This window comes from Macaca fascicularis, chromosome 6, assembly GCF_037993035.2.
Source record: "Macaca fascicularis isolate 582-1 chromosome 6, T2T-MFA8v1.1".
NCBI lineage: Eukaryota > Metazoa > Chordata > Mammalia > Primates > Cercopithecidae > Macaca > Macaca fascicularis.
In genome coordinates this window covers 97,565,767-97,585,354 of record NC_088380.1, presented here as the reverse complement: position 1 = coordinate 97,585,354, position 19,588 = coordinate 97,565,767, and the positions used below count along the sequence as shown (strand labels likewise).

At 45.9% G+C, this 19,588-nt stretch overlaps 1 long non-coding RNA gene and 1 other non-coding gene across 51 annotated transcripts in view; one reads left to right on the top strand and one right to left on the bottom strand.

The window, feature by feature from the left end:
- The window catches only part of LOC101865767 (E3 ubiquitin-protein ligase Itchy homolog), a 179,835-nt gene that overhangs the window by 1,298 nt on the left and 158,949 nt on the right, over positions 1 to 19,588 (top strand). For 19 of the 50 annotated variants that reach the window (XR_012413893.1, XR_012413889.1, XR_012413888.1 and 16 more), the window contains exons 1-2: positions 1,664 to 1,741; positions 19,339 to 19,434. This is a non-coding gene — a transcript (E3 ubiquitin-protein ligase Itchy homolog). Of the gene's footprint in view, positions 1 to 1,663; positions 2,421 to 12,014; positions 12,309 to 12,843; positions 12,950 to 19,338; positions 19,435 to 19,588 lie in introns of those variants that run through there. The other 31 variants (XR_010587483.2, XR_012413896.1, XR_012413885.1 and 28 more) reach the window with 5 other exon arrangements.
- On the bottom strand, positions 9,216 to 11,867 carry LOC123574003 (uncharacterized). The gene is made up of 3 exons (XR_006698802.3): positions 11,080 to 11,867; positions 9,646 to 10,972; positions 9,216 to 9,407 (listed from the first exon to the last, which is right to left on the bottom strand). It is a non-coding gene; the product is annotated as an uncharacterized lncRNA (long non-coding RNA).

Genomic DNA, 19,588 nt, shown 5'->3' with positions numbered 1-19,588 from the left:
GAGCCCTGAATCGGGGGGAGAGAAAATGGGAGGCTAAGGTTAGCCAAGCCTCCTGCACGCCATTGGTTGGAGAGCCCCTCCCCCCTCCTCTTCTGCTTTCTTTCTTTTTTTCCCCCCTCCCTCTTAGCTACCTACAGACTGGGATGGTGTGGGGAGGAGGAGAGAAAGTGAGGGAGGGGGGTGTGTTTCTGACAAGCGCAATTTACATTGAGATCGCCCTGCGCTGCTATTTACTCTGAGACCTGATTAGTATGGGTCGTCTATGGTCACACACACACACACACACACACACACACACACACACTTACGCATACACCCCAGAGGGGGAAGGGATGACGAGGGGGGGAGAACGCCTAGCGATGGGCAAAAGGAGAATTAGAAGGAAATTATTTTGATTTCTTCTGAAAAGTTTTTAAAATTAGATTTTATGAGCGTGAAGAGAGTGTCATTTAAAATGTTTAGAAAAAATTTTAACGGGAATGAAACCCCCACCATTTTAATGATTCGTGAAATATACTGGATTTGGATTGTTTTCTTCTCTCACATATAAGCACAATCCAAGTCTGGATTCTGCTCATTTTATATCCTTGTTATAAACAAGGTAGGATCTCCCTATTTTTTGATCCAAAGTATACCTGGGTTTAAAAGGTTTAATGACGACAAAGCACACTCCTGGAATTTGCGGCTATTGCCACAAATTCGATCGGAATCAAGGGTTCCTATTTATCCCAAAGACGATTTTAAAAATAAACTTTCCAATCAATCCAGTTTTTCCTTCTTCTTCTTCTTCTTTTTTTTTTTTTTAAATCACCTGGCTGTTCCAAACTCCAACAATGCTTCAATAATTATTAATAAAACAGTAGTAAGTCCCCATATTGTTGCGGGGTGGGGGGAGATTAGTGTGGCCAAATCAGTCCCGGGAAAAGAGCAAACAAACGAGAAGATGGAGAGGGGGGGAGGCGGAGAGGGAGAGAGAAAAGGGGGAGGGGGAGGGAGAGAGAGGAGACGAAAGGAGAGAGAGAGCGCGAGACATTGAGAGAGGAGAGAGAGAGGAGAGAGAGGGGAGAGAGAAGAGAGGAGAGAGAGAATGAGAGGGGACGGAGAGAGAGAGAGAGAGAGAGAGAAGAGAGAGAGAAGAGAGAGAGAGGAGAGAGAGGAGAGAGAGGAGAGAGAGGAGAGAGAGGAGAGAGAGGAGAGAGAGGAGAGAGAGAGAAAGAGAGACCGAGACCCCGATTCCCGAAGGTGATTGGTCGCGGGAGGAGGGGCAGGCGGGAGGAGCGGGTCCCGCGGCGGGGCTTGCAAGAATCGCTGGCTCCGGCTGCCACCTAGCGGACGGGAGCCGCTCCCGGGCGGCACACAGCCGAGTCCCTCCTCCCCTCCCCGCAGGCAGCCTGTGCCTTTTCTCCAAACGAAGACAGCACTTTGAAAATTCTTTCAATGGATTTTTTTTTCCTTGAAAGATCGTACTGGGGGAAAATGATACTTCTATTAGTTACATATTCTCCAATCGCATACTCGCACCCCCCTCGTTTTGAGATCGCTCCCCTAGGCAGGCTCAGGCGGGCGCGGAGCCGTGCGGAGTGACAAAGCCGCCGCTGCCGCCGCCGGGGGTGGGAGCAGCGCTCGCCCGCCCGCCCCTCGATTCGCTAGGGCGTAAAAGTTTGTCTCAGCTCGAGCATTCCTAGCGCCAACATGCCCTCAGGTAAAGGTGGAAGTAAATGGCCACGCTGTATTGACAGAGGTAGGGTTTGTTTTTTAATACTCGTTCTCACTTTAAGTCTCACCAGGGAGGGGTTTGGGAAGCACTGCGTGTTTGGGGGACGTTTTGCGCTTCCCGGTCTCTCCAGCCTACAAGTCGGGAGTCGGCGACCGCTTAGTGACGAGCGATGATTTTAAAGAGCAGAATAAAAGGCTTTCCCGTGTCTGCCCCACAGCCCCTCCAGCTCGAATAATGGAGAACTGTCAATGCACTCCGCGAGCGGTGGCCCATTGTACGCAGCTGATGGCGAGGAGGCGACTGGGGGTGGCAGGGGCTCCTTGCCCTCGCCCTTATGCCCAAATAAACGCGCAAACGCGCTTCCATCTTCTGGTCAGTTAAAAGGTGAAAGGAACACGATTAAAGTAGACCAAAAGCAAAGAAAGAAAAGAAAATCTTTCTACGTACAGATTCTAAATCGTACTCCCCATACAGTCAGAGGCAGGCAGTCGAGGGCAGAGGCAGCAGGCGGAGAGAGGGAGATAGGGTGAGGGAAGGAGAACGCGGAGAGAGACGGAGGGAGTGGGAGACAAGCAACAGCGAGCGCCAGGGCACCGCAGGCACACTGGATGCCAGGTCCGCCGGCCCAGCCGCGCTCGGACCCTGGACCGTGCGTCGTGGGCACCAGAAACGAGACTCGGCCAAATCCTGCCTCACCAGGCAAGTAACGCAATGGTTATCGTTTCTCTTGAACTTGGGGTTGGTAACGGGCAGGGCCGGAAGGCAGTCTTGGCTCGCACGGCCTCCGCAGGCCGAGAGCAGAGTCTAGGCAGCCAGGGCGGGACGAGGAGAACTTTCCGCGGAGCCTGCTCGGGAGTTGCCCTCGCTCGGCCTCTGCCTCGCGGTGGCGCGAAGGCGAGGATCGCGGCCGCCGCGCCTCCTTGGAGGGGAGGATCGTGCCAGGCGAGCAGCAATCCACATTCAAAACAAGCTGCCCCCACCCCCACCCGCTATTCCCTCTCTCTCCCACGGCGGGAAACGGATGCCTGGGCTGGGGACGGGGACCCGCCCGTTTAACACCGGCCGGGCTGTTCCTACTGGTGCCGAGCGCGACCCGCGGTGGAGCCGGCTGCGGAGTCCGGCCCGGCTGGCCCTTGTGCCCGCGCCTTGCCTGGTTGCGACCAGAACCTGGCGAGCTTGCCTGCAGCCGTCCACCTGCGGGCGCCGTTTGTAACGCCATCCCCTAATGTAACGCGATCGATGGCTGCCTGTCTGATGTGGGCGATAGTGTCAGCGGATTAAAAGGGACATCAAGCTGCTCTCCCGAGCAGACAACCTGCGGCGGCGGCGAGAGAGCACCGGGATTCGCAGCCTAGCAGCAGAACCAGACTCCCTGCGCTGCTACCAGCCGACTGGGGGCGGGGAGGGGGTCGCCTCCCAGGGGTGGGGACAGAGCGGGTGTGTTGAAAGGAAGAGGCTCAATTAAAACCAACAAGAGCGCTTTCCTCAGTGCCGGGCAGGGGCGTGCGTTTGCGTCAGAGTGCGCGCGGGGGGCGGGGGCAGCAGACGCTAGGGACCGCACCAGGAGGCTGGCGGGGGGGGGGGGGCTCGGGAGCGAGGCGGTCTTGCCTAGCTGTGCTGGCCCGGGGTCAGGCCCTGTAGGCGAGGGCCAAGGCGAGACAAGATGACAGCTGAACCTGCCCGGGAGCAGCGGCGCCCACCCATCCTTACTGTGGGCTCTCAGTGCCCCCACCGAGCTTTCAAACTTGAAAGAGGCCCCTGGGACCCGGCGTGACCCTGGGGGTGGGGAGAAGTTGGGCCGGCGAGGCCTCAGGCGAAGCCGCAGGCTCCTCCGGAAGGAAGGGGGAGGGTGCAGTCCCCTGTCCTAGTCCCAGGGGTGGGAGTGGGAAGCTGTTGGTGGTGATGCCCGGAGCAGCGGAAGCCCGCGGCTTTTCGGAGGAGGGGAGCGGCTCGCACTCCTACGGGGCATCCGTGCCAACTTTCTGTCACAAGAGGGGGCGGGGAGAAACCAAGTCTTTTCGAGGAGGGCGCTGTCCCCCTCTGGAACTCGTCCGGCCTGAGCGGCACTTAGAGCTGTTTCTCTTCGGAAGCCTGTGCTCCCCTGCCGCGGTGGCACACCCACAGGGCGCCCCACTTGCGCTCATAGCCCTGCCTCCAGCAAAAATGTCTTCCCCAGAGGCACTGAGAGGTCAGCTCAGTCCCTGGGAAGCCCTTTCTTTCTATCTTCAAGGTTCTCGTTTGATACTGGTCCCACTTGGCATACTTGTCCTTGGCCTAATGCGACCCACACTCAACCAGGAAATAATGATATCTTTTGTTGTGGGGTAGGATACCTAACAGAAAACTGATCACAGTTTTCGAGAGTACTTAGATCCCCAAATTGGGAAATCCTACATACTTGTCCAGGCACGCTCAGCTGCAGGAGCAGAAAACGCAGTTTCAGTGCTCACTTTTATTTCACCCACCCACTCTTCTTCAGATCTTCCTCCTTTCTAGGCCCGGCCCTTCACCTCGGAACCTTAAACTGAGTCTGGACGTGGTTCTTGGACTCAGACCGCTGTGGCTTTTGCCTCAGCATCCTACTTGAGGCCTCCAGCCAGGCCCACCGGGGCTCAGCCCTCTCCAGGCTCTCTCTCTCGGTTTGGCGGGTCTGGGAACTCTAAGGGCCTCGCCGGGGCCTGGGCTCCCGGGAGCCTCCCTTCCTTCCTCTGCCTTCCTGTTCCCCACAGACCTGTTCAGTGCACACTAGATCTTTAGTGTAGTTCCCCCAAAAGGCAATGAGAAGGTACCGCTCTGCTTGGGGAAAGGAATTAGGCTGTAAGCCTATAGTACCCTTTGCGGGCTGCTAGCATCAAGCTCAGCGTTAATCACGTTTTAAAAGACATACCAGACAAAGGTTGATCTCTCCCAGCTCGCCACCCAGTAAATTGTTGTGATCTGGTGAGAGAGGAAGAGAAGCACAGATCGGTTTGGCTGCACATTCAGGGATGACTTGCGTTCCAGACCCCAGAGTCCGGATCTAAGCGGACTGTCTAGCCTGTGAAGGTACTCCCTCCCTCCATATCTTTCTTACCACGAGGCTGAACCGTTTTCACTAATTCTATAGGTTTTTTTGATATTGATATCTTGGTCTCCCGAAAGTCATTCATTTTGGCTTTTTGGTAAGTCACACTGAACAAAAGTGACCTTGTAAAAACATTTTCCAAATCTAGTTCAAGAGCCATGGGACCCTACAAATGATCAGGTATGTGTAGGAAATTCTCTTTTTTACCTCTTCCCTACCTCAAAATCGTTAAAAATGGTATTATTCTGTTTAGCAAGACCACAGAACAGAACTAAGCCCGTTTTATCGAGCCCATCTGGAGAGATGAACATGCCTGCAATCATTGAGAAAAAGGTCAGTGCCTCTGATCTTGCTGCAGACCTTTCCCAAAGAGCTTATTTGAAAGGTGCCGAATCAATTAGTCTCCCCTGGCATGAGATTAAAGCCAGGAAGGACATAGTTGAAGATGTATTTAAAATGGTCTCACACAGATCTTTTGGAAGAAAGGGTGGAGAGAGGCGCAGGAATGCCCATCTAATATTTTGTGATTACTAAAACACAAAACCAAAACAAACAAACTAAACCCCAGCCTATCTCAGAAATCTTTACCCCCAGGACTGAACCCAGCCTATATTGTGGCTGCCCAGTTGTAAAAAGTCCTGCCTTTATCAACAAAAAACCAGGTGGACAGGCCAAGTTAGGAGTCAGGCTTCTGCTGGACTGCCTACCCTTAGCCTGTACATGTAGTCAAACCGTGACCCCAACAGACTCCAGTGTTTACTATCGCTCTGGTAGCCCAGGCATTTCTTCTTTGTCACCTTTGGGTTGAAATGCTCAGAGTTAAGTGCTATACCTTAGTTTAGTTTTCTATCTCAAACCGGTCATTTAAAGCACGTGTTTTGAAAAAGAGAGATAAGGGAAGCACTTCCCCTTTTGGCCTAGGCCCCCAGTTAGAGGGCCCAAGAGAAGCAGCAGGAGGAAGGATGGCAGGAGAGCAAGCACTGACCTTTGGATGCAAATCAAGCCTTTTTAGAGGAGGAAAAGTGACAATCATTCTCAGCACACCAGTGAAACCAGAGCCAAATATTTACTTTTTATAAAAATCAAGTCTTAGCTATCTAAATGCATTTATGCAAAAAGAAAGAAAGGAAATAATTGGAGACTTTTATGTTACAAAATGTATTTATTTTAAATATCCAGCTTGAGTGAAGAATAAAACTGCATGGCTATTCTTCCCTATGGGTTAGGTCTGGATGAAAGTTGAAGTTTTGAAATGAGTTTGAAGGTTGTTGGAGTACCCTGACAATAAAATCAACTGCTCTATATAATCATTTCCCTTAATAGTTACCTGTCAGAGCACCTATTTCTTTTACTACAGGATTAGCCCATCAGAAGTAGATCTGAGTTGGATATTTTACTGACTAAAGACTGCTCTAATATGTTTAAGTCTTTAATGTCACTTTCTTTACTGCCTATGAGATAAACTAGTGGAAAAGTATTGGCTCAAAAAGCCAGCAGATCTGCTGGTGTTACCAGTCATGCTGCAATGGTATATAACTATCAGAAGGTTGATCTAAATAATAAACCTAACATTTCGTCTAAACTGTCAGTGGAAAGATATATTTATTACAATGTCCTCCATCATTGAGGAGAGAGGGGTTTAGGTAAAGTTTTTTTTTTAAAAAAAAGCACAAGCATAGTACAACACTGATATAAGCAATAGAACAGTAAACAATTATGCTATGTATATTTTATTTACCCATTTCAAAGGTGGAACATAAACCTAGCCCATCTTTGGGGGGAGTTAATAAAGTATTCCAAATGCATGATCTAACAAAACTCGGGGATCGTTCTATGTTTTATTGTTACCCCCCTGCATAAAATCTTCTGAAGCTGAAAAGAGAAAGGAAAGGGCTTTTGTGTTAGTTGATCCTTGGCTATTCTAGGGCTCAGGTTGGTGTGAAAGGGACGAGGAGGTCACTTGAAATCTCCTTTTATCTACTCTTATTTTCTCTCTGGATCAGCAACTTTGAATAGACATCATCTAATCGCTCTTAATGGAAAGAAACTATGGGAGCAACAAAAATGCCTTTACTCCAGGAGTGAATACATGCATGCGGACAGCTAGCTGAGCTTTCATAGAACTGAATCTCTGCACACATGTACTTAAAGATTTTTCAGTTCATGGATATATACATAAATATTTCCCATACATGGGATTAGGTGATTAGGTGGGTTATTTTGCCCTTACGCATAAGTATGCACACATGTCTACCTTAGAATTCTCTAACAAGCAAGTCTAGGTGATACTTTCAGCTGACTCTTCATTCAGCTTTTTCATGCCGTCACTCTCTGGGCATATTTAAGTACCGAAAAAAAAAAAATTAAAAACACAATGGACAGCTTTTTCCAGAAGTCATCTTATTTCCTTTCTGTTTTCAACTGGAAGTCACAGTGACAGGAGGATTTCTCTTCGGGGGAGGAGAGTGTGTGACAGGTGGGAGGTAATGGGGCAAGACAAGACCTTTACTTTCAATTTCTCCCCACAATTTTTTCTTTTTGTTTGGAGTTAAATTGGTTAAAATACAATAAATAGTGGAAAATAAGAGCCTGACATTAGGCAGTTTAAAAGTTTTACATGCTATAGACACATGTCTCCAAATTCTTGAAGCTGAGGAATTAATCATAATTTTTTGAGATGGGAATTAATAAGTCTCATATGCTGATTAAAATGTCCAAGTTGTCTTCCTTAGGCATTGTTATAGTATTTACTTCAAAAAGAAAAACATCTCCCAGGACATTTAATATGAATGATAATCCAGAAAAGGACATTGGATTTCTAGGACTGAAAGCACTGGGCTTTACCTCCTAAGAGGTGGATGCTCCCCCTACCCCATGTTCTTCTAAGTAAAATTCTCATTGCTCCCAGAGCTTGGGACACTTTAATGTAAAATTCCATCAAGGGAATACACGGTTACCAGGGCTACAAGTTCCCATCTCAACCTGCCAACCTCTCTTCCTCTGGCTCCAGATCCCAGAGCTGGAGCTGTCAGGGCTGGGACTTGGGGGACACCCCCCCAGGCTGCAGGCGATTGCAGTTCTAAAGTTTGAAGTTGGGTGGGGGAGGATTAATCCCTCTTTAACTCCTCTCCTTCCCACCCTCAATTCTGAACCCCAACGGATACGTTTCCCCGGGTTTCCTAGTGAATAGGAGCATAGGAGCCGCCCTGTCCAATAAAGATTAAATTAAGTAGAAGAATCCCAGCCGCTGGATATTTGGAAGCTCCGGTGGGGCGTCAAACAGACGTTTAACACATTTTTTCCACTCACTGTGCACAAATCCTGGACCTGTTGGGCTTAACTTTTAGAAAGAAAGGAAGAAAAAAATATAAGAAAGGAAGGGGAAAAAATCAAAGAAAGTCACAGAGAAACCCCGCTTTCAAGGGGGAAGTGGTTTTAAACTCAGAGAGGCTGAGGCAGAGGTTGGGCTTCCTGACCTTTCCTGTCTTTTCTTTCCTCGAATCACTCCCAGAATTGGATCCTGTCCCCCACTCCCTCAGGGCTCAGAACTTTTCTGTTTTGGCGGTCTGACTCTATGTTTATTCCTTAGGGACGGTGTGGTGGCCCAGGGTCATGACTGGATGTGTGGGCAAGGGGCAAATTGAGAACACAGTGGCTTTCTCTGTGGTGACAATTTCTATTTTTTTAAATAAAGGTTTTGGTAGCATGAACTGAGCAGTTTTCTCCGGTTACTGTCTAGCAGGAGAAACAATGGTTTTCTCTGTAGGCTTTCAGCCACTGGACAACTAACCTTGAAGCTGAGGCCCAGTCGGGTGCCTCCTCCCCCGGGGGCCATCCCGGCCCCCAAATATTGGCTGCTCACTCCCATCTGCTCTTCTAGCCCCTGGGCGCAGTCCAGAGGGGCAAAAGGCAAGTCCCTTCATGGCAAAGGCTTGTCCATGCAAACACAACATTGAATAAATTAACCTCAAACCAGCTAGTTGGGGTGTAGTAGTTTAGCAGGACTAATTGCAGACAATGGAGCTGAAATGACTTTTCCAATTAGCTGCTGGTTGGAGTTTAGTTGGAGGAACTGTCAGCTCCAACGATGGGTAATTGCTTTATTGCTCACAAAACTATCATCTATTTAGAACATATGTGCTAATTACTCTGGATGGGCGTCGAAAAAGAGACCATAAATCTAATAGCACTTAAAAAAGTCTATGGTGCTTGTAAGCCGCCCCAGCCCCTTGCACATTCTCTCCTGCCCAGGTTGGAGTGATAGATGGCTGTCTTTCAGGAAGGGAAGGTTTGGACAGGAGGCGAGGACGGAGTGCTCTGGTCAAATCACTTGGAGAGAGACCATCCCGTGCGTGCTGTGCTGAGGCGATAAATCACTGTCATCAAAACCGGTCCCCTCTTTAGTCGCGCACTTTTCATTTTCGCAAAAGATTACTTTAGAAATCTTTTAATTGGATTATGCTGGGAAATTAATCTCCTTTAGCCTTGGCTAAATTTATTGTGGCCACTGACTGAAGGAAAACCCTGTCACTGCAGTGAGGGCCATCTCCCCTTGTTCGTTTTTCCGCCGTCTTCCAGGATCTCCCAGTTGCGTGTGACAGTCGTGCCCCAAGTCATCGGGAGTGACTGGAGTGAGAAAGGGTGGAAAGACACATCTGGGCAAAGGCCGCGGAAGTCCCCAGTGAATCCCCTTTGTCCTAAATGCTACGTTTCTGTCCCGGATTCCCTAATTCCATATCCTGCATCCCCACACGACCTTGCCTTTACCAACAAGGGGTTCTGGAAGCCTGCTGCCGGGAAGGAGTCTGGAGTGGCAGGAAGAGAAAGTGGGGTGTGTCGGGGGAGCACTGCCAGCCAAACTCACTAGTTTGCTCTCTCCCCCGCACTCCCTTTCTGGGCCTTCGGCAGGGAGCTGCGGTCTTGCGAAGACTACTTCTCTGCGCAAAAACGCACAGCTCGTTCTTGGTGTTCTTCCTGGCACAACTCCGGAGACACGTCCCCTTGAAGTGCATGGCGCTTGAGGCCACGGGTCTAGGGCACTTCTCACTCCTTCTGGCTCCTCTGGCACCCGCTCATTGTCGGGCGGCGACCTCCCTTCCAGCCTCGCCGCCCTGCGCGGTCAGCCTAGTCCAGCGCGACTCCGGCAGTCGCGGGAAGCGGAGGATCCGCCGCCGCCGGCCGCGCCTCTCAGCGGGAGATAACAACATCTGCCTGAAACGGGATACCTACTTTTGCAGCTCATTTGAGCTCTTAATAGCAGCCCTCTGAGGTGTGGTTAATTGATGGGGATAAAGGCGTAATGACTTAACGGGGAGACGCCAATGATCCTTTAATATACTTTTAAAAGAACAACCACCACCCCCAAACACCAACCTGTCTTTGCTCGGTGGGGGGAAAAGGCAGGGATCTGGAGGCTGGAATAACGATCTGGCGCTGTTGGTGACTGTACCTGGAAGCGTCAGTGTGGGGTGAGTCCTGGCTCGCAGGGCTGGGGCACCAGAAAGCCGCCAAGGCGCCCAGCTCGGGCTGACAGCCCGTTGTTGCGTGGCTGCGGGGAGCGAGGAGGGACTGGGAGCCAGCTGAGAGAGTACCAACTGACAGGTGACCCGGCCTATAGCCGGGTAGGAGCACGGAGCCGGGGTCATGTCGCTTCTCCCTGGGCTCTGCCCCTCTGTGAGCCCTTCCCCTACGTGGGGCTGGATACCCACAAGCCGGGTGCCTCCGTCTGCCCGCCCTCCTTGACCAGAGAGACCCCGTATCCAGTATGAGCGACATCGTCAAGTGGCCAGCGGGAACATGGGGGTTCCGCTGCCTGGATAACCTCAGACCCCAGCGCCAGGACAGAGGCACGCGCCCGTGTGTGTGTGCACGTGCGCGTGCGCGCAAAGCGCCCGGAAACGCACAGCTGGAGCACAGCAGCCCTGAGCACGTGGCCGTATTTAGACCAAGTCTGTCCAGAACCCCAGTGCCAGGCATATTGGGATTTACCTGCGCGGCAGCTGGGTCCCGCCGCCGGGTCAGAGGAGTCCCCGCGCACTATCCCATCCAGACCTCCGCTTACCGTTTTCTCCTCCGTACCTTCCCTTTCCTTTGCCTGAGTTCCCTTTGCTCAGTCAGTTCTAGCTGAGTCTCTAGAGGGTCAAGTAAGTGTTTTAGTCTTCGCAGGTACCGAACGTAGGTTCAAACAAACACTAAAATGAAAAAAAAAATCAGATTGCCTTTTCTGTTTGCAAAGGGGAACCCCCTCTAGATGTGGGCTGTGGTGTCCCTAGCAGGTTTTGCAAATCTCTTGTTTTACCTTTGGAAAAAGATAACCTTGATGCTTCAGGTTTGAGCTCCCTCTGGAAGCAAAAAGAGAAACGATTCCAATCACCGTCTGTATTTTATTGCATTGAGAGATAGCAGGTGTTTAGGCTGCAGCTATTGTCTGCCTTCCTCCCTGAGCTCACATAACAAGGATGAAAGAGTCTAAGGAACTTAGTTTCCCCAAACGCTCTTGCTTAGGAGGGCGGGGAAACTTCGGAATCAAGGATTCGAAGAAATGCAATTGAGTCCCAACTCGCAAAGTGTGTCAGTCTCCGTGTGGTTCCGTCCTTCCGCCGTCACTGTCTAATCTCATCTAGTGTCGTGCTTCTGCCTCCTGTAGATCTCTAGGAACTCAGAATTCCCTGTCGCTTGGCCGTCGAGCTCCCGACCCCTCCGCATCCCTAGCCGAGAAGGACTGCGAGTTGGGCTCCAAGGTCGTGGTCTGGTCCTCAGGGACAAGGTCCCAGGTCCAGACTCTTTCCTTGGCCAGCAACTCCTGCTGGGAAGGTCCCGCCCCGAATGGAATCGTGACCGGGCGCTAGGTCCCCCGAGGCTTTCCTTAAGGTCCTATGCCTTCGGGCCGCCAGGGTCCTAAGGTGCCTGTGGCGGACCCCTCCTCCGCCTGAGCCCTGAGATCATCTCGGCCATCGGTGCTGCAGGGCCCCAGGGCGGCAGGGAACACCTGCCTCCAGTCCAGGCCCGGCCCCACAGCAGTCCAGGACCCTAATTCTCGAGTGTCTCTTCACGACCCTAACCCCTCAAGGGCGCTCCCTTGCGAACGAATTTTTCACTCTGCGGACTAGGATCCCTTGTAGTGACCCCTCCCACCCCTTTCCCCCGGCCTGGCTAACTCCGACCCTAAGCGCGGCTCAGCGGGGAGCGGCTCCCGGAAGCTAGGCCCATATCCGGCCGCGGAGCCTCCCGCGCGGGGTTGGCTGCCCGGCGCTCGACGCAAGTGCGGTGCCCGGCGCGGCGGAGGGACCCGGGCCGTGTTATCTGCGCACCGAGACGTCTGCGGAAGGCTAGAGGCCGTGCTCTCGCCCGCGGAGAAGGCCACCACTCCTCGAGCAGGCTGGAGGGACAAAGCCTCTGGCCTGCGCCGGGGGCATTCAAGAAGGAAGCCAGGCCTGACCGGGGGGTGGCGCACGCTTCCTGAACCCCAGGCCCAACGCCCCGGTTCCGCGCGGGCAGTTGGCGCCCCTCGGGTCGGCGCCCCCTCGGGTGGGCGCGGCAAGCCTCTTAGGAATGGGCCCCAGGGAGTGTGACCGGGTCCCTGCCAATCTTTTAAAGTTCAGAGATCCACCGTCGAACGAAGCCGCTTTTTCCAGCTTCACCATTTCGCCTCTTCCCTTAACCCGCGCTGGCTAAAGCGCTGAGCCTTGCTATCCTCTTTGAGTGCTTAACGATTTGCCCTGCCTTGGACAGCCAGTCCTCTTCAGGTGGTGGGCTGCTGGTAGGGGTAGGAAGCAAGGCCTGGGGCACCGTTGGGGACCCTCACACCTTATTTTCTATTTTAAGGAGCAACTGGGTTTCACGAAGTTGGAGGGTCAGTGGGAGTTTTGTGGCCCTTGGCACTTTTTAAAACACCCATCTGCAAGGCAGGAACAGCGGAGAAAGTGCTGTGTAGTTCATAAAAAAAGATATTGGCAGACTGTATCTTAAGAGTGTTTCCAGAGATTATTTAGTAATCTCTCAATTTAGAGAGTTGATATGTCCCGCGCCATCAGGCCGCTGAATGGGATCTTCCTTCCGACAGGGACTGAGAAACGGAAATACCACCCTCCAGCCAATCTGTTGGGAGGACTGCTTGCAGGGGACTCGAGCCCCAGATATTGCACTAGAGGCGCTGCAAGTGTGAGCAGGTAATGTGGAGAAGAGTGACATTGTTAACAGAAAGCATCTAATTAAAAATGACTTCATTTGATTGGAAGAATGAAAAAACCTTTTTAAATAAATCCAGATTCACTGGCCTAAGCTCAGTCGATTTATGAATGTGGAGCCCGACTGGGGTCTGCTTTCTTTCAAAGATGTCATCTTAGAGGTAATAGCATAGGTGAAGTCATTTGGTTACACTGTGGAAACTTTTATAGTGCCTTCCTTGGGAATTTAATTCAGTGGTTCTTCATTTTATTAGGAACAGACTGACTCCATCAACTGTGCTCTCTCCATGTTTAGAGGCAGGACTGCTTGAAGCAATTAGGTTCACCAATTAGCATAGTTTTACTGACCTCCGCAGCAGCCCCACCAGCGCTCCATTTCTTCAAAGTCAGGGAAACGCTGAAGCACAGCATGCTTCCCAGGTGTCCAGGTTGGGGAGATAAGCCCAGGAGCAGGGTAGTGCAGCAGTGCAAAAAGCTTTCTAATAGTCCCCAAGTGTTTGTTTCAGCAACTTTTGTGGATTTTTTAAACCCCCTTTCTGATTCTGGATCTTGTAACACCTCCTTACTTTGACATAGCCCTTAAAGCCTCTCTTGGCTGAATTGCTTTTAAGAAAGTTGATTTTCTATTTTCTCCCTTCTCTTCTGTCTTCCTGTGTACTAATGATGCTGTAGGAAATTTTAGGGTCCAGAGAGAGGAAATCATTGACAGGCTCGTTGAAACCTTGTTAGGTGACGAGGTAAGGGTTGAGTGTGTGGGTGTGTGTGCACCTCAAACCTATGAGGAGAGGCCAGAGTGGATACCGGGAGACAGTCATTGCTTTTCCTAATTTTTAAGGTGTACCTACAAAGCTGTCCTGCAACCTTTTCACCATAAGCTCAATCAGCTGGTACATCTTTAATCAAAGAAAATGTTTGGAGCCCAAAGGAGTCTAGAAAAGAAGGGTTTTGCTCTTGTCACTGTCAAGAGTAGTAAGGAATTAAATTTATTTACATGGCTATTGTTCCTCTCTTGTTCTCCCCTAAAATAAACATTTCTCTGTAAGATTTCACTAGATTAAATTCCTGACAGTTCATCAGTAGCAGCAACAATGTAATTCTTCTAACCTTATTAAATCAATAAATACTGGATCCAAGCGTTGAGTTAAAAATGCATCAGCATGGCCAGGAATTGCGATCATACGACCACGGACCTCAGAATCAAACATGCCACTCAAAAATTGACTAGTTAGCATTTATTTAATCTTCTTTTTCTGTTTTGAATCTGTGACTAGATATTCTGGAGTTTTAACATTTCAGGGACTGTTGTGTCAAGTTTTCTTTGGTTTATAATCTTGAAAATTCTTTTCTTTTACTAACTTCTCACATTTAACCATGAATATGATGCATGCATTTACAGTAGTAATGCACTGTGACTTTGTAGTTCTTGCCATTAGTTTTCGTCAAGGATACATACTTCTACTTAGAATACATTACTCTAGTAAGACATGGTTAGGTAAGGTGCATAACTTTCTACAGAAGCACAAATAAATTTAAATACATAGGCTTTTGTATAAGTATAAATAAATATAGTCAGTTTAAATATACTGCTATACATTTATTATAAGTTTATTTGTAAAAGAAAACCACATTTATCTTCCAACACTGTCAACTACATTTTGAACAAAATAATTATTTATCATTTTAAAATAAGTCATTTATTTATAATCTGACTTGCTTGCTGGAATTTACACAAGAGCTTGAATTAAAAATTTTAAGTCTTTAAACTTAACACAGCATTAGGAAGTAACATATATCTTAAATGGTTACATTTTATGTATGAAGAAGTACCTCAAATATGGTTTACCAGGAATTCGTTAAGTTGTAGATTAGTGGGTAAATTTACACTTAGTTTCTGGTGAAAACAAGGACCGCGTATAACACTTTGTAGTTGTATCAACAAAGTAATATTTATTTTACCCATATATTTTACCATACTGATTAACGATGCTAATTATTTAAAAACATTCATCTCCTATTGATGTCAGCCAGCATAGATGGTACGGAATTCTGAAGATACAGTCATTGGCCCTTGGGTTCACCACACTGTGGAAGAAAAATCTTTATTTGACGAAATAGGCAATCAACTGAAATCTATCCTCTTTAAATAAACTGATTCCTCAGTATTTTCCCAGTGTTGGTGTAAGTTGTTGCCTGTGATATCCCCCAGGGCTCTTTTCCTCTGCTCTCTGATTTGGTGTATAAAAGCAGCTCTGAATGATGGATTACTGTGTCATTGCAGCCTGCAAAGGATTAATTTGTTTCATTGATTTCTCTTTAGGCAGATTGCCAGAATTTGCTGCTTCCCACCTTTGCTCAAGACTTCTAGAAGTAATAGACAGTAATAGCATAAGACAAATCAGCTGCTTCTTGTAAAAATAAAATCAGGAAACTAAGAGTCTTAGGAAAGCTATGGCAAACTTTTTTACTGGCATACGGAAACAGCAATTAATAGGCTACTTCATTTGCTTTAGAAATATTTTTAATTGAAAGTTTCCTTGAATTAGCAACATACTACATATTAGTAGATCTTAAGGAAGCATTTGTAATGTTTGTTCCATAAAAATTTTGCCTAATTTGTAAGGATTCTGTTTAACTCAGAAAAAAAAAAAAAAAAAGGTGTTGTCTATGTGATTGACAAATACTTCTTTTTCTGTGCCAGATTTCAGGATCAAGTAACATAACATGTCAACATAACTTTAAGTCAATTTACCTGTAAATATTTATAGGACTCTTTTGCCCAAAGAATTTTAGAAACTTTGGACTGAGAATATCAGATCACAGAAATAGAACTGTTTAAAGAAAAAATAACTTTTTCTGACAAAAGTAGTAGTATATGCCCATAAGACAGAATTTACAAAAATTAGAAATGCCATTTTGTGTGTCTTCTCTAAACCTTATTCCTCTAAGCATGTAATGTAATACGATTAAAATTATTAAAGTTGTTTATATTGACTCTATAATGTTTTAACATATCTACTTTAATTATTGCTCTATTAGACAACCCAGATTTTTAATTTTCCATTAGTATAAAGTAAGTTATAATGAATAGCATTTTAAATAAATCTTTAGCCATCCCTAAGGTTATTTCCTTACAATATGTTATTAAAAGAGAAATTACTTAGACTGAGAATATAGACTATTTTTTAAGGTTCTTGATATTGATTGCCCAATTGTTTTCCAGAAAGGTTCTACGCATTTATACTGGTACTTAAAAAAAATTCCTCTGTAGTGGCAGCATTCTAATTCATGTTACATGAGCAAAGAAAACAGAACAACACTCTTTTCCTTGTGTTCTAAAAGCAGTGGTAACATTTTGCATATATTTAATCTGTCAGAAGTATTTTCCCAACTGCAGATGTGAAATAGGCTGCTTATACAAATCTATTTGTTTCTCTTCTGTAGTGCTGAAAATTATATTGATTCAATGACCTCAAGTTATACTTTTTATGCAATTAGTTGTGTAGTAAAAACTAATATTGTCATGTGCTAATGTCTTTTTTTCCTCTATTGTGCTATGGTAGTAGTCTATGCAATATCAGCAAGTTTATGCTTTTCCTTTGCTTTGCTGAAAGGAAAAAGGAACATCTGTTTCCATTATATATCTGCATCATAATGATAACAATTAAATAGCTATTATGGTAGTATACAGTAAATATATTTTGCTGAATGACCTGTACTTTCTTGTTGGAAAATTTCAGATATTTTGGAGGCATGGTTCTATGTAGATATTTAGATAGGCCTTTGCTTACTTTAGGTAAATTTTTGCAGTTCTTATTTGTTTCAGTAAAAACAGCTAGCCAATCTGACGATGAAACACTAGGCTGCTAGATGTGACTCTTGAGTATGTTTAAAGTACAAATTGTTAAGTATGTCTCTCAATATACTTAAATGGGTTTATCATGCTATTAGTAATAAAATTTATTTTGTGTTTTGTGCTATTTGTGTAGTACTTTTATATTTTACTAAGTTAGATTAGAAATAGTTGTATATGTATTTTTAGTACATTACACATTTTTCTCTTATATTGGGGGACATAGTGATATTTACCTTTTAAACTCAGCAGAACATTTGAAACCATACACAACTATTTTCATTGACCTTTAAAGTTCCAGAGAAATGTTTTCATTTATTTTAGCTTTTGATTAAAGATGTTTTGGTGGTTACATAAAAAAAGATTAGAAAGTATTTCATACAAAATGCTATATGAAGAAAAATAAGCATCCATGTACACCAAACCCAGTTCAAGAAATAAAATATTACCAGTACAATTGAAGTCTTCCAGAATCTATTTTTTTATGGCTTCTTGAAGAGATAATTACCCTAAATTTGGCAGTTATCCTTTTTGCTACTTACTTTTTTTACATGTTCTAAAAATTTGACGTAAATAACTTGTCTTTTTAAATAAGTAATTTTTAAAATGTTGGACCTGTGACTGTTGTTAGAACTGTTTTAATCTAATCACCTATGGCTGGGCATGTTTCTCTGTTTCAGTGTCCTCACCTGTGAAGTTGGGGATAGGTCTCTATGGTCTCTGCTCTCTTTCTCGGTGTAATTAAAATGTTTCTTTCAGTGCTGCTTGTGTTCCATATGAAACAAAATGAAACAAAAGACAGAGGCCAAGAAAGGCTAAGTAACTTGCCTAAGACTGTATAATAAGTCACAGGTGGGGAATAAAACTCAGTTTTCCTGACTTGCATTCAGGTAGTCTTTTCCTCACTCTGCATTGCCTGTCATTTTTTTTCTGATTATTCTTAAGGAGTGGGTAGAGAAACAGAGATTTTTTTTCCTCAGACTATCTTTTCTGTAGGGAAAAACCACTGAAGCCCTATCAGCCTGGAAGCTACTTATAGGGTTAGCATACTGTGTGTCCTGCAGTGCCTGTGAATCTCTTCTGTGTTTTCTGGACTTTCCTGGAAAGTCATTTAGATACAATGTAATACATATAATAAAGTAGTTTAGATATAATGAGGTTTTCACTAGGCTTCTTACTCTACAGTTAATTTTTTGATAATACCAGGAAAATAAGAGGGGCATAAACACAAGTGTCTTTTTACATGTATATGTCTCTAAAATTCAATGTTTTAGCAAGCAGGTCTTTAATAAATTACTTTTCCTTTTTTATGTAGTTTATACTATGTTCAAATGATAAATGACCTTCTACTGGAAAATGGGTTTGTTTCTTGTTTCTATTTAGTAGCCAGTATACCAGAGTACTAAAGTGAAAATAGCACAAATAATGTGGAAATACATTTTAAAAATCTCTTTGGAGAAAAACCCCATTCTAAAAATAGCAACTTAGAATTACATGCATGTACTTTCCCTTTCAGGTTTTTACTCTAACAAATTTAATTCACTCGTAGTTGAGATGACTAAGCTTGAGTCATAATATTCACACAGTGCCATGTCTGTCCTATGAAAAAATAGCAATGTAACTGGAGGTTGGAGTTATATATTTTATTGTAAAACCATCTTTTCCCAAATCTGTTGCTTCAAGATCAAAAAGTTGGTTTAATAAACTACTGCTTCCTTCTACAGATGCATACTTGGGAACTTATAATAGTAACCATTCTCTTTAGGGTGGATGAGGCTGCTAATAGTAGCTTTGTTTGTGCTATAAATATTCTCAAGGTAGTTTTTTTTTTTTTTTTTTTTTTTTTTTTTTTTTTTTTTTTTTTTTGAGATGGAGTCTTGCTCTGTCGCCCAGGCTGGAGTACAGTGGGGTGATCTCCGCTCACTGCAAGCTCCACCTCCCGAGTTCATGCCTTTCTCCTGCCTCAGCCTCCTGAGTAGCTGGGACTACAGGCGCCCGCCACTACGCCTGGCCAGTACAGCCGGCTAATTTTTTGTATTTTTTAGTAGAGACAGGGTTTCACCGTGTTGGCCAGGCTAGTCTCAAAACTCCTGACTTCGTGATCCGCCCACATCGGCCTCCCTGAGTGCTGGGATTACAGGCGTGAGCCACCGCACCCGGCCTGGTAGTTGTGTTTTAAAAAGCAAACCAGGTGACACATTTATTTGTCTGTATTTTAGGTCAAATTATCTTACATGTTCAACAGCTTCTAATAGGAAAATTTCCCTAGTATATTAAGTTGGGGAAGAAAGATCTAATGTAATCGAGATACCAGTATTCAGTACACCTTTTATTTAGGCATTGCTTTATTTGCTCACACTTACTAAATGTGTTTTTTTTTCATTTGTCTGGGAAAGCTTATTTGGGGTGTGTGTGAAAATATTTCAAAAGGCAACTCTTTGTCTAATAGAAATTTCTGGCAAATATCTGTAATATAAGGAATTTTCTACATTGATTAAATTTCCCTGTGTTTCTCCAACAGGTAGATGAAAGTCAAGAGAAAAGGTGTGGATAAATGAAACTAGCCCATAATAAGCCTGTTTTCTCCGTGACCACAATGTGAACCAGGATGATGGTGGTAAGAATATTGAGACTTAACCACTAAACCAGCAATGCTAAAACCAGAGACCCTAGTGAAACACAAGAATATATAGTCATCGTGCAGTTCATATATGTTACCTCACTTTCTTATTTATTATAGCTCTCCATAGAGATGTGGTGTGGTGTTCACA